Source organism: Heterocephalus glaber, unplaced genomic scaffold, assembly GCF_053883595.1.
Source record: "Heterocephalus glaber isolate CG9 unplaced genomic scaffold, H.glaber_assembly_v1.0 deba00001479, whole genome shotgun sequence".
NCBI classification, from domain to species: Eukaryota; Metazoa; Chordata; class Mammalia; order Rodentia; family Bathyergidae; genus Heterocephalus; species Heterocephalus glaber.
The window spans coordinates 17,487,843-17,503,321 of NW_028258316.1; positions in this window are offsets into that span (position 1 = coordinate 17,487,843).

Here is a 15,479-nt window from a genome sequence, read left to right on the forward strand (position 1 = left end):
GATGTTTCTTTTCACATTTCTATATAAATAGTGGAACACTATTCATGCTATTCTTCACATTTTCTCTACCACTATGACACATATCATTTAAAACCTATACATAAAAAGATTCCCATTCTTTTTGATGGTTTCTTAGTGTTTCAGTATGAACAAATCATATATTTAGTAAGCCACCCTTTGATAGATATAGAGGTTTCTTACAGCTCTTTGTTATAATGAGCAGGGCTAGAACATATTTCTGAGTCATTTTGCATGCATTTAAGTACTTATATACAATTTATTAGTAAAAGGGCTATAAGTCCATAAGTTCATCTATAGTTTAAATATCTACTTTCAATGTGTCTTCCAAAATGTTCTTACCAAATAAGAATTCTATCAGTAATGTGCAAGGTTGCTATTTCCTCACATCTTCATGAATAAAATGTATGATCAGACTTTTTGATATTATAAAATCTGAAAAATGAATTCTTCTGTTTTGCCATAACTTTATTAGTCTATCAAGAGATTCAAAATGTTGAGCAAGCTTCAGAGAAGATCAACCCAAAGAAATCCATATACATACTCTCATAGAAAAACTAGAAGAAAGGATGTTGACTGTTTTCTCCATGAAGAAATGAAAGATATTTGAGAAGACAGATATGTTTAATCTGATTTAAACATGGAACAATGTATACATATATCAAATATCACATTGTACCCCACTAATATGTATCTGTATCAGTTAATTTTTTAATAAAAATATACAAAAAGAAACATTTTAATCAAACTTCTAAAAAAAGTTTTCAAAAAATTTATTGAATCAGTGAGGGAAACATTTTACCTAGAGAGGAAAAATAATTTGAAAATTGTAGCAGATTTCTCATCACATATTATGCAGGCCAGAAAGAACATGCCACAATATTTTTCAAATGCTGAAAAAAAATTACCAGACAGGATTCCATATTCAGGCAAATGTTTCTCAGAAATGAAAGTTAAAGCAAGACTCTTTCTCACAAAGGAAAACAAAGCCAATTTGTCACCAGCAGCTCTATTCTAAAGGAAAAGCTAAGGGAATTCTCTACAGAGATGGAAATTGATAAGGGGAAATGTGAGAAATAGCAGGAAGGAATAGAAACAGCAAAATTATGAATAAACACATTACATTTTCCCTCTTTGGAATTGCTTTTCTTTATGAAACCTACCTGATTTCATTATAAATGTATAGAAAAGAATTATGTAAGTCAATTACAAACAGGGGAGAGTAAAAGAATGTAAAATTTCTGCACTGCATTCAAACTGTTAAAATGTCAACTTTAGTATCTTCGTTAATCTCGTATACATAATGTAATACTTGGAACAATCAGTTGTATGTAATGTAATACTTAGAGCAATCACTATAAATGTGCCATAAAGTGATCCACTCAAAAATGGTACAAGTAAATCAAAATTAAATTCTAAAAATGTTTATACGAGGGGCTAGAAGGGAGTAAACATAAAGAGAATACAGTAAACAAAGATTACAAATTGAAAACAGAAGTAATAAAATAGAATACAAATGCTAATATAATCATCATTAGAGTAAATTTAAATGATCCAAATATGCTAAGTAAAAGAGATTGGCACACCAGATGTTTAAAAGTTACCAATCTTAAAAGGTGATATAGTTAAAAGTTGAAAAGATATATTATACACATATTAATAAAAAGTTTCAGCAATAGCTATATTAATATCAAATAAATCGACTTCAGAAAGAAGTCTTCAAAGACAGGACATTTTGCAATGATAGAAGGATCATTACACCAAAAAAAGATATATCCACCCTAACAGAGATGCAAAATATACAGAAAAATATGATAGATTTGAAAAGAGAAATAGACAAATCCACAGTTGTCATTGGAGACTTCAGCACCCTGTTCTTAGTAACTGGCAGAACAACTAGATGGAAAATCAGGAAGGAAATAGAATACCTTTACAAACATGCTTGAATTAAAATTTATAGAATATTACATCTAACATCACAATGCACATTTTTTCAAGCACTCATAAAACAAATACCAAGGTAAACCATATCCTTGGCATTAAAGATATCTCAATGTATTTAAAAGGATTGAAATCACATATAATATGTTGTCTGACCAAAACAAAGTAAAAATCTATAACAAAAAGTAAACAAAACTATCTCCAAACACTTAGAAATTAAACAACACATTTCTAAAAAGCCACTGGGCCAAATGGAAGTATTAATAGAAAGTTTTTTTAAAAAACTACATGTAATTTGATCCCTGGTACCAAACAAAAACCTATGTATATTAAGTTATATGTACATAAGAGTAAGAAGCCCATAGTTTAATGTACAACATAAATATTATGGTTAATAATAGTGTAGTATTCAAAAGCAGTGCCAAATGAGCATATCATAGCTGCTCTTGCCAGGAGGTGAAGGGAGAGAAATATGTAATTATGTGAGATTATGGATTTGTTCATTTGTCGTACTGTAGTAGCCACTTTACTATATATGTGCATGTATACCTTATAACATCATGTTGTAAGCCTTAAATATATATAATAAAATTTATTTTAGAGAAAACTGATGTAGAAAAGGAAGAGCAAATAAAACCAAAACAACTAGATAAAAGCAATACTAAAATAAAAGCATAAATTAATGAGATTATAACAAAAACAACTAGTGAAATCAATGAAATGAAAGGTTGGTTATAAAGATGAATAAAATTGATAAACCTCTAGCAAAAATAACAATGAAAAAGAAAGAATACACAAATTGCCAATATTATGAAAGAAGCAGAAAGTATCACTACATATACTACAAGGTATCTTATTGAAAATAAGGAATAATATAAAAGCTCTACACACACAAATTTAATAACTTTTATAAAGTAGACCAATTTCTTGAATGGCATAAAGTGCTATAAAAGTACCGTATGCAGTATGAAATAAATAATTGTAATTATTTTTAAATTATTAAGAAAATTAAATTTATAATTAAAAAGCTCTCCAAAATAAATCTTCAGGTGCAAATATTTTCACAGAATACTTCTAAACATCTGTAGAAGAAATGGCATCAATTCTATACAAGGTCTTCCAAAAAATAGGAAAGAACAATCTTCAACCAACCTCACGAAGTTAGTATTCCCCTGACAGCAAACCCAGTCTATAGATAGTTCAATACTTAAAATTAACCAAAAAAAATTTACCATTATAAAGATGAATAAAGGAAGATTTTATGATCACATCAATTGATCCTATGCATTTGAAAAACAAATAATACTGATTAACTCTTAAACAGGAATAGAAGGTAGTGCAGTTTGGATTTGGAGTGTCTCTCAAAGACTTCTGTGTTGGACCAGGGATTTAGCTCAGTGGTTCTACCGCCTGCCTGGCAAGTGCAAGGACTGGAGTTCGATCCCTGGTACCAAAAAAAAAAAAGACTTCGGTGTTAAACACTCAGTCCTCAGCTTGGCACAGTTGGGAAGTGGTGCCAATCTTCAAGATACTGGATCTAGAGAGAGATTTTAAATCATTTGAGTTTTCTCTCATCATCCTCTATTAGGATGATGGTCTCTTTCTCTCTCTCTTCGTTGTCCCTGACATGAGATTTGGTAGCATTCTCCCTGCTCCTGTCATGGTCCCAAATTAACAGGGCCACAGTCCCCAAACCAACAGAGCTAACTGACCATGAAATGAGCCTTTGAAAACTATAAGCCAAAATAAACCTTTCTTCAAGTTGATTATCAGAGGTACCATGTTGAAGTGACACAAGTCTAGCTAACATAGAAGGGAACTTCAACTTAATAAACTTTGTAAAACAAAATAAAAGCAGCAAAGAAAAGTACATCTAGCATAATAAGTAGTATCTAAAGATAATATGAGCTACCCATGCAGGTCAGGAATAAGATGTCCATGAACTGCTCTTATTTAACGTTGTACTGGAAGCTCTAGCCAGTGCCAGAAATCAAGGAAATGAAAAAGAAATCATATATATTGAAAAGGAAGAAATAAATTGCACATACCTTTTATAATGGAAAGAATAGGGCACTAGTGAAAGAAATAAAAAATTCTATGGAAGTGTCCTTGTTCACTGGTTAGGAGATTCCACATAGTAAAGACATCAGTTTTCTATAAACTACTATGCAAATCCAATTCCTTTCTAAATCTCACCTGACTATACTGTACATATTAAAAAGATTATTTAAAAATTTATATGAAAAGGCTAAGGAGCTAGAATATACAAAACAATTTTGTAAAAAGAAAAATAAAGTAAAAGGAATCCATCTACTTCACACCATCTACTTCACATCAAGATTAATTATGTAACCACAACAATCACAAATATGCAATATTCATGGAGAGATAGATACATAGATCAATGGAACAGGGTAAAAGAACTGAGAAATAAATCTGTTCAAATCATGTCAACTGATTTTTGACAAAAGTGCAAAAGCAATTCACTGGAAAAAGGCTAGACTTTTAAACAACTAGTTCTAGAGAAATTTGACATCTGTAGGCAAAGAAGCAGAAGAGAAGGAGGAAGTGTCTGGGTCACACACCTTGTTATGGTTGGTATCTGATGTCCCTCCACAGCATCATGCTCTCAAAGTTGGAACTTTTGATAGGTGATTGATTATGGGGGTATTAAAGCTAACTGTAATGTTAGGAGGTGGGGCTTGGTCTGAAGAAGTGGATGGGAGAAGGCAGGACCTGGAAGGGTGTACCTCCCTTCCTGGTTCTTCCCTTCGTCCACTTTGCTTCCTAGATCCATGAGGTGAGCAGCTTTTCCCAGCCAAGTTCCTTCCAACATGTTGTTATGCCTTGGAGCCAGCTGACTATGCACTGAAACCCCTACAAACTGTGAGCCAAGATAAACCTTCCCTCCTTTAAATTATGGTGTTGGGTATTTTGTGGAAAGTGAAAAAGAGAAAAATATACTCTAAATAAATTGCAGATTTAAATATAATGCTATAAATCTTTTAGAAAAATGACATAGAAAAACATTGTAGAGATATGATGCTAGAATTCTGTAGAATTCTTCTACAGGTACATACATGTCTAATAAAATGTAAGGAAAGCCTAGGGCCAAGTAAAGAGCTCTTCAACTTGATACCAAAAGTATGATCCATAAAAGAAAAAATTGATAAATTGGAGTTCATCAAAATTTAAAACTTTTTTCTGCAAAAGACCCTATTGCAAGATGAAAAGACAAACTCCTGACTGTGTGAAAATATTTACAAACTACATATTCAACAAAGAACTCATTTCTAGAATAAAGGATTTTCACAATGCAATAGAAAATATCTAATTAGAATATAAGGAAAAGATGTGAGAAGATACCTAACCAAACAGAATGTATAGATGACCTACAAGTACATGAAGAAACACACACCATTAACCATCAGGGAGCTGCAAATTAAAATTACAGTGTAATATATTCACACATCTACCAGAATAGCTAAAATAAAGAATGGCAGAGCCAGGGATTTAGCTCAGTGGTGCCACCACCTGCCTCACAAGCACAAGGTCCTGAGTTTGATCCCTGGTACTAAACAAAAGCTATCTTTAAAAACAATATGAAAGCTGATGGAGATATAAAGAAACTGGATCATTTCATACAATACTAGTGGGAATGTAAAGTGAGACATCAGTCTAGAAAACATTTTGGCAGCTTCTTTAAAATTGAAACATGGAAGGAATTGTGTTCCTGTATATTTAGCCTGAAATGTTAAAATTATAATACTACAAATGCCTGTATAGAAAAGTGAATAGCAGCTTTATGTATGATAACCTAAAACAGGAAGCAACTCTCATGTCCATCAGTGAGTGCTCAATCAAGCTATGACATATGATATCCTGGTCCATTTTACTCTGGTATAACTAAATACATTGGACTTGGATATTTATATATAATAGAATTATATTTCTCATAGTTCTGGTGGTTAGGATGTCCAAGATCAGCATGCCAGCTTGTGTTTGGTAAAGGCTCATGTTTTTTATAGATGGTACTTTCCATGTCTACTCACATGCAGAAGCGGAAATGAAGGACGCTCAAATCTTTTATATAGGACTTTAATCTCATTCACGAAAGTGCAGTCTTCATGATTTATTCATACTCCAAAGGTCTCAATTCTTAATACCATGACATTGCATACTAGGTTCCGAAATACGAATTGGAGAGAGCATCAACATTCAGAACATAGAATATAAAATAAAATTTAGCAATACAAATAATGAATTATTAATACACATATCTACAGATGAATGGTCAAATAATTGTGCTCAGTGAAAAATCCATTCCAATAGCTTCTGTACTACACGATTTCATTTAGGACTTTTTAGAAATGACAAAATTTTAGAAGAAGAGAATTGATTTATTTTGGTTACTTTCTCATTTCTGGGCCACAAAATCCAACACCCACAACTTAAAGCAGGAAAGATTTATTTTGGCTCATGTTTTTAGTCCATAGTCCTCTAGTTACAAGGCACAGAGGCATGGTGGAAGGGCCTAGGCAGAGAAAAGCTGCTCATGTCATAACATCCTGGAATGTGAGAGCCAAAAGAAGAGCCAGAGTGAAAGATATGGCTTTCCAGTTCATGCCCCTACTGATCTACCTCTTCAGATCAGGCCCCAACTCATAACATCACAATTAGCTGTAATGCCCTTATAAAGCAATTCACTTTCAAAAGTGCAACTCTTGATAGTATGAGGCTTTGGGGGGACATAGATATATAAACCATAGCATTCTGCCCCCAAGCCCAAAAAACTGATGTGCATGTTTGTGCAAAACCCATTTATTCCATCTCTAAAAGTTTCCAAATTTCTAACATTTCCAACACTGCAGGAAAGTCCAAATCCAAAGTCCACTTTGAGACTCATGGCAAACTCTTAGGTGTGAACCCCTGTAAAAATAAAAAAGAAGGTCAAACTGCTGACATACAATGGTACAGGGTAAAAATTACACTCCAAGAAGAAGGAAGAGGAGGATAGAAAGAAAGAGGACCAAAACTAGGCAGAAACTCGTCAGGGCAAACATTAAATCCTGCTGCTTTGTGTCCAGAACTGAGGGGATACTGTAGTTAACACATGTGAACTTCAAAGAGCTTGGGCAGCCCTGCCCCTTTGACATTGCCAGTAGTTATTGCTCTAATGGCTTCTTTCTTGAGCTGTCTTTTTTCAACCCATATTCCTGGCTCTCCAACTTTCAGAGGGCTTCTTTGCATTTTTGGCTTCACTCTCACAGCTTTATCTATTGCCTTCTCAGGGGAAAGCTGCTTGACTCCCCAGGCCTTCTTTAACCTTCCTGACCCCATAACTCTTGAATTTGGCATACCTATAAGACAAGCACCCTATGCATGACACCAAGATTTGCTGCTAGCTCCAGCAGTAGCCAAGCCCACTGAGTCATGGCTGCACAGGCCTCTGAGAACATATATATATATATATAAATATATATATAAATATATATATATATAAATATATATAAATATATATATAAATATATATATATAAATATATATATATATATATAAATATATATAAGCCCTGTGAACCAAATCCCAGGCAAAAAATTCCCTAGGCAGTTCTTTGGTGCCAGATTACCTGGGCCTTTCTTTTTAAATAAAATCTTTCATGTTTGCAATTTTGAGCTTAAGAATGGGGGTCTTACTGATTTCTGACATGTGTAAAGCCATTGTTCTTGTTGTCCTTATCCAAAGTATTTGCTTTCTTATTAAAGCTAGTATTTTTGGCAACCATGCTCTTCTCTTCTCCATATTTGCAGGCACTGTCTTTCTGGAAAAACTGAAAACTTTTTAAATGGTTTTCTTGCTTTTGTTTCTCAGAGTAGATCTTGCTAAAAGCTGTAATCAGTAATCATGATATAGACTGAACATTGAGCTTCCTTGAAATTTATTCCACCAAATTAATTAGTCCATCATCCTTAATCTCTCACAATTTTAGAATATGAGCAAAATGTAGGCAAATTTTCTGCCATAGCATAGCACGTATGGTATGGAATCCAACTGCTAATGAAGTCTGTGTTTCCAACTGAAACTGCCTGAGCCTCATCTGCATTTTTTATCAGCATTTCAATCTCCTGAGCTGTGACCAGAATCTTCCCATCAAGATCAGATTAAAGCATTCTAGGGCTGTTTCTCCAGCTGGCATCTCCAGTCCTTTCTAAACTCCTTCCTTGAACCAGATCCAAAGGCTTCTGAACCATATGGTCAAGTAGCATCACAGAAACTATCCCACTTTTCTAGTAACAAAATATGTCTTAGTCATTTTCCTCTTTCCTGCATTTTAGTACCTGACATTCACAACTTAAAGGAGAGGTTTGTTTGATTCATGTTTTCAGTCCATCATTGGCCAAATGTCATGGTTGAAGGGTCTGGACAGAGGACAGGTGCACACATAATGGCATCCAGGAAGCAGAGACCCAAAGGAAGACCTGAATATGGTGAAATGCCCTTCCAGGTCATACCTACAGTTTCTTCGCACCAGGTCCTACTGTCTAATAGCTGAGTGTATGAGGCTTTGGGGAGACATCCAGATATAAAGTATAACAGGATTAGTGGTTGCCAATGGTAAGTTCAGAGGGAGGGTAATATATTTGCATCTAAATACAAAAGAACAAATTGAGAAACCCTTGGGGATGTGGAAATTTTCAGCATCTTGACTCTATCAATGCTGATAGGCTATTTGTGATATTGTACCATGGCTTCGGATTACATTATCATTTGGGCAAATTGGGTAAAATACATATGAGACCTCTATATATTATTACTATAATAACTGTGGATCTATATTTTAAAATGAAAAATTAATTAAAATCATTGAGTCTTCCTAAGAAAATGATCTTACTACTTGTTCAAAATTTTCACAATATTTTATTGGTTCCCTTCATATAGACCTTCAGCATTTCTTTTTTGTTGTTATTGTAAATTCAGTCTTTTGTGTCATTGCATTTTGTAAATATTTATTGTTTGTGCTTATGAAAGTTATTGATTTCAATATATTAAAATTGTTCCCATAACCTTTTTTGAATTCTCAGATTATTTGTAATGATTTTACTTTGTTCTCGTAGGTTTTCTAGTTGCATATTGCCTGCAGTTGTGATAAATGTTACATATTCATTCTTAAGGTTTATATCTTTGATTTATTCTTTGTCCCATGGTAAAGCCTACCACCTTCTGTGAAAAAATATTAACTTACTATTCACGTCTTTCTTGTTGTTGTTTTTGCTCTATTGATGATGGACTTCTGTGTTTCTTTCTAACTTTAAAATAAGTAATATAGTCATTTTTTTCTCTCCATTAAACAGTATATTTATTGCAATACATACCCAACTCTGAATAATATTGTTAAATCTGATCACATGTCTTGTTCAGAAAGACCCCATTGAAGTCTGCAGAAATATTGAGCAAACCATAAATGCAAGCCACTTATATAATTTTTACTTTTCTAGTACTACTTTTCAAAAAGTAAAAAGAAACAAGTGGAATTATTTTTAATTATACTTTTATTTAATGTAATATATAAAATAATACTAATTACATACAATTGGGATATTACTGAGATATTTTGGACTTTTTTAGCACTACATTTTAAAATCTGATGTATATTTTATGGCATCGGTGCATCTCAATTAGGATGAGCCAAAGTTCAAAGGTTCAACACCACATGACTCTAATGAGAACCTTACCAGACAGCATAGCTACAGTACTTTTCATTTTCTTCAAAAAATGCCTAAATACTTTCCATTTGCACCAAATGGACTTCACAGAATGACCCTTGCTAAAATACCTGCTTCATTAGTCTTTATTGGACTTCCAAAGTCATATTTCTTGTGCTTCAAACATCCTTCTTCCTCTTCCACCCTTGATTAACTCTTACATTTCAGCTTAAAGCCAACCTTTCAAGAAAGCCTTCCTTGCCTAAATTCTAGGTTAATTTCCTGATTTCTGCATTTCCATCGTAGCCTGCTTCCAACATTTTTCTACTTTTCTTTGATGAAGCAGTTTAAATTGTTTCCCTGAGACTGTAGTGTACTTCCTACATTTCTAACACACATAGTAGGTACTCAGGCATAATAAAGAGGGGTGACTACATGAGAGATAAGCTTTCATGAAGAGTGAAGGAAAACAGTGTTTCTTGTTTGACACACTATGAATGAGGAAAGCAAAAATTTAATAAAGTAAATGGGAAGAAAGAAATGGAGTTTTAGAGATTGATGGATAATCAGAAAAGAATGACATGTTAGGGTAACATTAAACCATGTAAATCATGACATAGGTTGTCCTATCTGATCCTGAGATGAGAGAGGGGATATAAATTACAGGGAATTTGTGACAAGATATATAGTTTTCTGCTAGGACACTGTAAGTTTAAAGACTTTTTTGTTGTTGTTCCTGTTGGGTTAATGGTATGAAGAAAAGATCACCCACCTGTCTCTACACTGCAATTTTTAGTCCCTTCCCCAAGTGGAGTAACTGCTTTTTTATTTTAGTTTTGGTACCAGGGATCAAACTCGGGACTTTGCGCTTGTGAGGTAGATGATGGAACCACTGAGATAAATCCCTGGCCTGTGGAGTAACTGCTTTTAAAGGAAGAGCATTGTCCATAAAATCCCAGAAATGACAGCCAACATGACCTCTGTTGTATACGTCTTTGGAAAATTACTGAATAAAAATAACAGTAGTAATGGATACTTTGTACTGCAAAATTTCTATGTGTCTATGTTTCATTTAAACGTTACAAATTTTGCAAATAAGTGATGTGCCTACAGTCACATAGCTAATAATTAGCTGAGCTGGGACTTGTTCCCAATCTGTCTAATTTCAAAGCACACATATTCCCACATTGTATTTTATTGCTTGCAATTTGTCAAACCATATAGAATTCTATTACTGAAAATCTCACTCATTAATCTTTGCTTTTGGCCTACTCCAGAACACTTGGATGTGGCTACAATTCATTCACACTCAGGGAGAACTTCATCCTTGGTCATACCTGCCCTTATGATTAGACTAAAAAGACATGCTTAGTGTGTCTGCTACTATTTTTCCATGAAAACATGAGCAAAATGATTGACTCAGGACCTTTCATATACTGAGAGCCTAGCAGGTCACAGATATCTTCTGTGTTTGAGTCAATTAAGATGTGGGCTTGATTTTAAACCAAGGAAATATGGAACAAAAGGAGTAATTTGGACACAGTGACTAAAGGTACTCTACCAGCTTCTACAGGGCTTGCATCAGCATCCACCTGGCTCCCAGTGAAGATCCTATCTTGTTGATAAGCATTGAACACAAGCATTTGACTTTTTAATCCCATCTCTAAAGGCTGTGCTATTTACTAGGTAGAAATATTGTCAGACTTTCAATTAGTAATGCTCAGCTTTGACTACACATTAGAATCACCTGGAGAGCTTTCAATAATCTCAGTCCCCAGATTAAGCATCCCAGAGGGCATTTCCTCAGAATCCCTAGGAGTGAGAACCTGGTACCAACATTTATCACAGTCCTCATCCCAATATGATTCCAATATTCAGTCAATGAGAAAATGACTGCCCTAAAAAGTATTTCGCATACTCTTTGGCACAGTTACCAAACAGAAAGCAACAAGACACTTTCACTGTTACATTAATGCCTAAATTAATTGCATGGCAAAAAGAAAATGAAGTCTATTCAGATCAATTCTTTGAAAGGTTATAATTTCTTTAAGCCCATGTCATAAATGTATATGTATTTTACACATACATGTTTTATATGTTTTTATACTTCATCCATTTTAGAAAAATCATCAGCTTTTGAGTATACTGTATTTATATAACTGAGCTATATGGTCGTAGATATATAATAAGGCTTCTAGATTTTGTGTGCTATTTCTTTTTATTTAATCTATTAGTTTTTGATAAAGACATTTTGAAATCTCCCATTAATGATAAAGGGTTTGCCAGTTTTACAGATAATGAAATAAACTTTGCTTTTCTATCTGGAGGATGTGTTGCTAAGTGCATCCATGTTTTTTATTATTTGGTTTGTTGGGTATTTTTTTATTTTGTTAAATAATATGCTCCTATAACTCTAGTAATGTTTTTGAGTTGGATTTTTTTTCCTGAATACATCACTGCTTCATTACTTTTCACTAGATTAATATGCAATTTTTCACAGACTCTTTTAGGCTTTGCCTTCTTAAAACAGTGTTTTCTCTTGCCTGTAAACATGACTACTCATTTAGCTGCCTGGAAAATGCTTTCCTTGGTAGAATGCTGCCCCTTCTCCCCCTTCGGCCTTTGAGAAACATCATTGCCAAGTGGGGAGAAAAGCTGACTCTCTTTACTCTGAATTCCTTTCGTCTGAAGCTAGTCTGTCTTTATCCAGAGTAATTTTTAAGACTAGACTTTTGTCTTTATTCTACCGTCTTACTTACTGAGTAGGTGTTGATTTGCTGTAATTAATTCTTCTGTGTGAACTTTTTTATTCACATATGTTTATAATACATAATAGTTACATCCATATCGAGGAATTGGTACATATAGGTAACATATTTTGATCATATTTAACCCTTTACTCCCCTCCCATTGATTCTCTTCCTCATCTCCAAAAATCTGCCTTGTGCTGCTGACCATCTCCCTTCCGTGTGAACATTTTGACCTATGGAATTGTTTCTTTATTCTGGATCAAGCCAGAAAGTACATCTTCAAATATTGACCCTTCATTAATTCACCTACATTTCCTTCAGGACATAAATCATAGCTACTCATCTTATCCTCAATACCTCTTTCTGTTTTGGTTGGTTTGGTCTTGTTTTTCTCACTTGCTTCTTTGTGGAGAATTCTGGGTAAGCTTCTTATTATTCTATTCCAAATTATTATCTCCTTAATTGTTTCTTTACACTTTTTTATTTATGCTTTTCATTTAAATGATTAATTATCTATTTTCAAAATTTCTAATTGGTTCCTTTTTTATGTCCACATCCTCCTTTCATATTTTTGCATATTTTCTAATTTCTGCTGTGATTCATGTATTCTTCTCTGGGATCAACTATATATTCCTCTTATAAATCTTTGTTAATTTATAGGAATACTTCAGTTCATAGTGAATTCATGTTTTGATTATTAGTTTGCTTGCTTATTTTCTTAGTACTAACTTTCCTCATACAAGAAGAGATGTATATTACGTTGGTTCTCTTTTAAAATCTGTGTGCCTCCTTACTCCCATAATCCACACATTTACATACATATGTCATTAGAATGACTAATATGCATTCATTTCTACTGTATACTCTGGGGATATCTTGCTTCTTGCTTACCAAACTTCCTGACTTGGGCTGGGGATTTAGCTCAGTGGTTCTGCCTCTTGCCTCCCAAGCGTAAAGTCCTGTGTTAGATCCCTGATACCTAAAACAAAACAAAACAAAACAAAAAAACTCCTTGACTGCATGGAGTTTACTTAGAGGTAGGAAACAGATGTAAACATTACACTAAGGTAAACTGTACAGCATATTAAGGGTCTTGACATCGCCTGCACCTCCAGATGGTGTGCAAGGGGCTTCTACTCAGTAGTGATACTAAACAGTCCTATGCAAAGTGTGCCCACAGAATGTTGTTGATCCACAGTTAGTAACCTGTCCTTTACAAACAAGCATGGAAATTTATAAAAGGTACTGGAAACTTTTATATCAATTTGACAAAACCATTTTATTTCTAGCACAATACCTGTCCTTGTATTTTGTAAGCTTTTTTTTATTTCATTTTTCACTTTAATTTAATTGTTTTTCATGGGGAAAAATTGCCTAGGATGAAAAACATATTCTGTGTTTAACCCTGAGAATTTGGGAAGCATCAATAGAGAAAGTATTTAGATAGGACACTCAAGATTCAAGTCACTAGGGGCATTGTGGTAGCTTTGCTTTTTAAAAAAAAAAAAAAAAAACAAGGTATAGGTAACTTGCCCAGGCTGGCCTTGAGCTTGAAATTTTTCTGCCTCAGGGAGCATCACATTCCCAGACTTCAAGTTATACCACAAAGCTACAGTGATAAAAACAGCTTGATACTTGCAAAAGGACAGACTTGTGCATCAGTGGAACAAAATACTATAGAGGATGCTGAAATAACTTGAGGCATGCTCAACTACCTTATCTTAACAAAGGGGCTAAATGCTTTCGCTGGAGAGAAGACAGCTCTTTTACAAAATGATGTTGGGAAAACTAGCCATCCACATCCTGAGGAATGAACCTAAATGGGTGATGGCAAACCTTTTAGAGATCCAGGGACCAGACTGCAACCCCAAACCTACTTATTTATTGCAAAGTGCCAACACTGCAATTAAACCCTGAGATTTAGTTTAGAAAAAATAACTGTCATCCTATTCTTGGTTCATGTGCCAACAGAGTAGCCTTTGTGTGCCTGCTGCGGTACTTGTGCTACAGGTTTGCTACCACTGACCTAGACCCATATCTCTCAGCATGCACTAAAGTAAAATCAAAATGAATCAAAGACCCAAATATTAAAACAGAAACAGTTAATCTGCTAGAATGTAAAATAAGTAAAACTCTTAAAGATACAGGTGTAGGGGAAGGCTTTGTGAGCAAAACTCCAGTTGTTCAAGAAATAATACCAAGAATCAACAAATGAGATCACCTCAGATTAAAAATCTGCAAAGCAAAGGAAACCATCAACAGAGTAAAGACTCAACACATAGAATGGAGGAAATTTTGTCAGGTATTTCTCAGACAAAAAACTAATTATTTAGAATATATAAAGAACTCTAAAATTTAGACCCCCCCCAAATATAAAGACCCAACTGAAAAATGAGACTGAAATAAATAAACACTTCTCAGATGAAGAGTACAAACAGCAAATAAAGACATGAAGAAATGCTCAACATTACTGGTCATTCAAGAAATGCAAAATTAAAATAACAATGAGATTCCATCTCATACCAGAAAGAATGGCTATAATCAAGAAATCAATCAGGGGCTGGGGATTTAGCTCAGTGGTTCTGGTGCCTGAGTGCAAATGCAAGGTCCTGAGTTCAATCCCCAGTACCAGAAAAAAAAAATCGATCTTTGGGCCAGGGATTTAGTTCAGTGGTTTTGCCACCTGCTGTGCAAGTACAAGGAACTGAGTTTGATCCCCAGTATCAAAAAAACAAAAAAAGAAAGAAATCAATCAGTAGCAAATGCTACAGAGGCTGCAAGGGAGAAAAAGGAATATTCCTTCATTTTTGGTGTAAATGTAAACTGGTACAATCAACACGGAAGTCAGTATACAGATTGCTCAAAAAACTGAAGATAAAAATTCCTTTGGACCTACCTATTCAGAAAATCACAGTGGCTTGCCCAAGACCCTCTATAAAAATCAAGGTCATTCCTAAGTCTCTATGTGTCATTTAATAAAATACTAAAAGTAGTAGGGGAAGTGGGTGGGGTAGGGGAAAGAAAAGAAGGGGAAAAATATGAGAAAAGGAAAAAAATGCAAACAAAG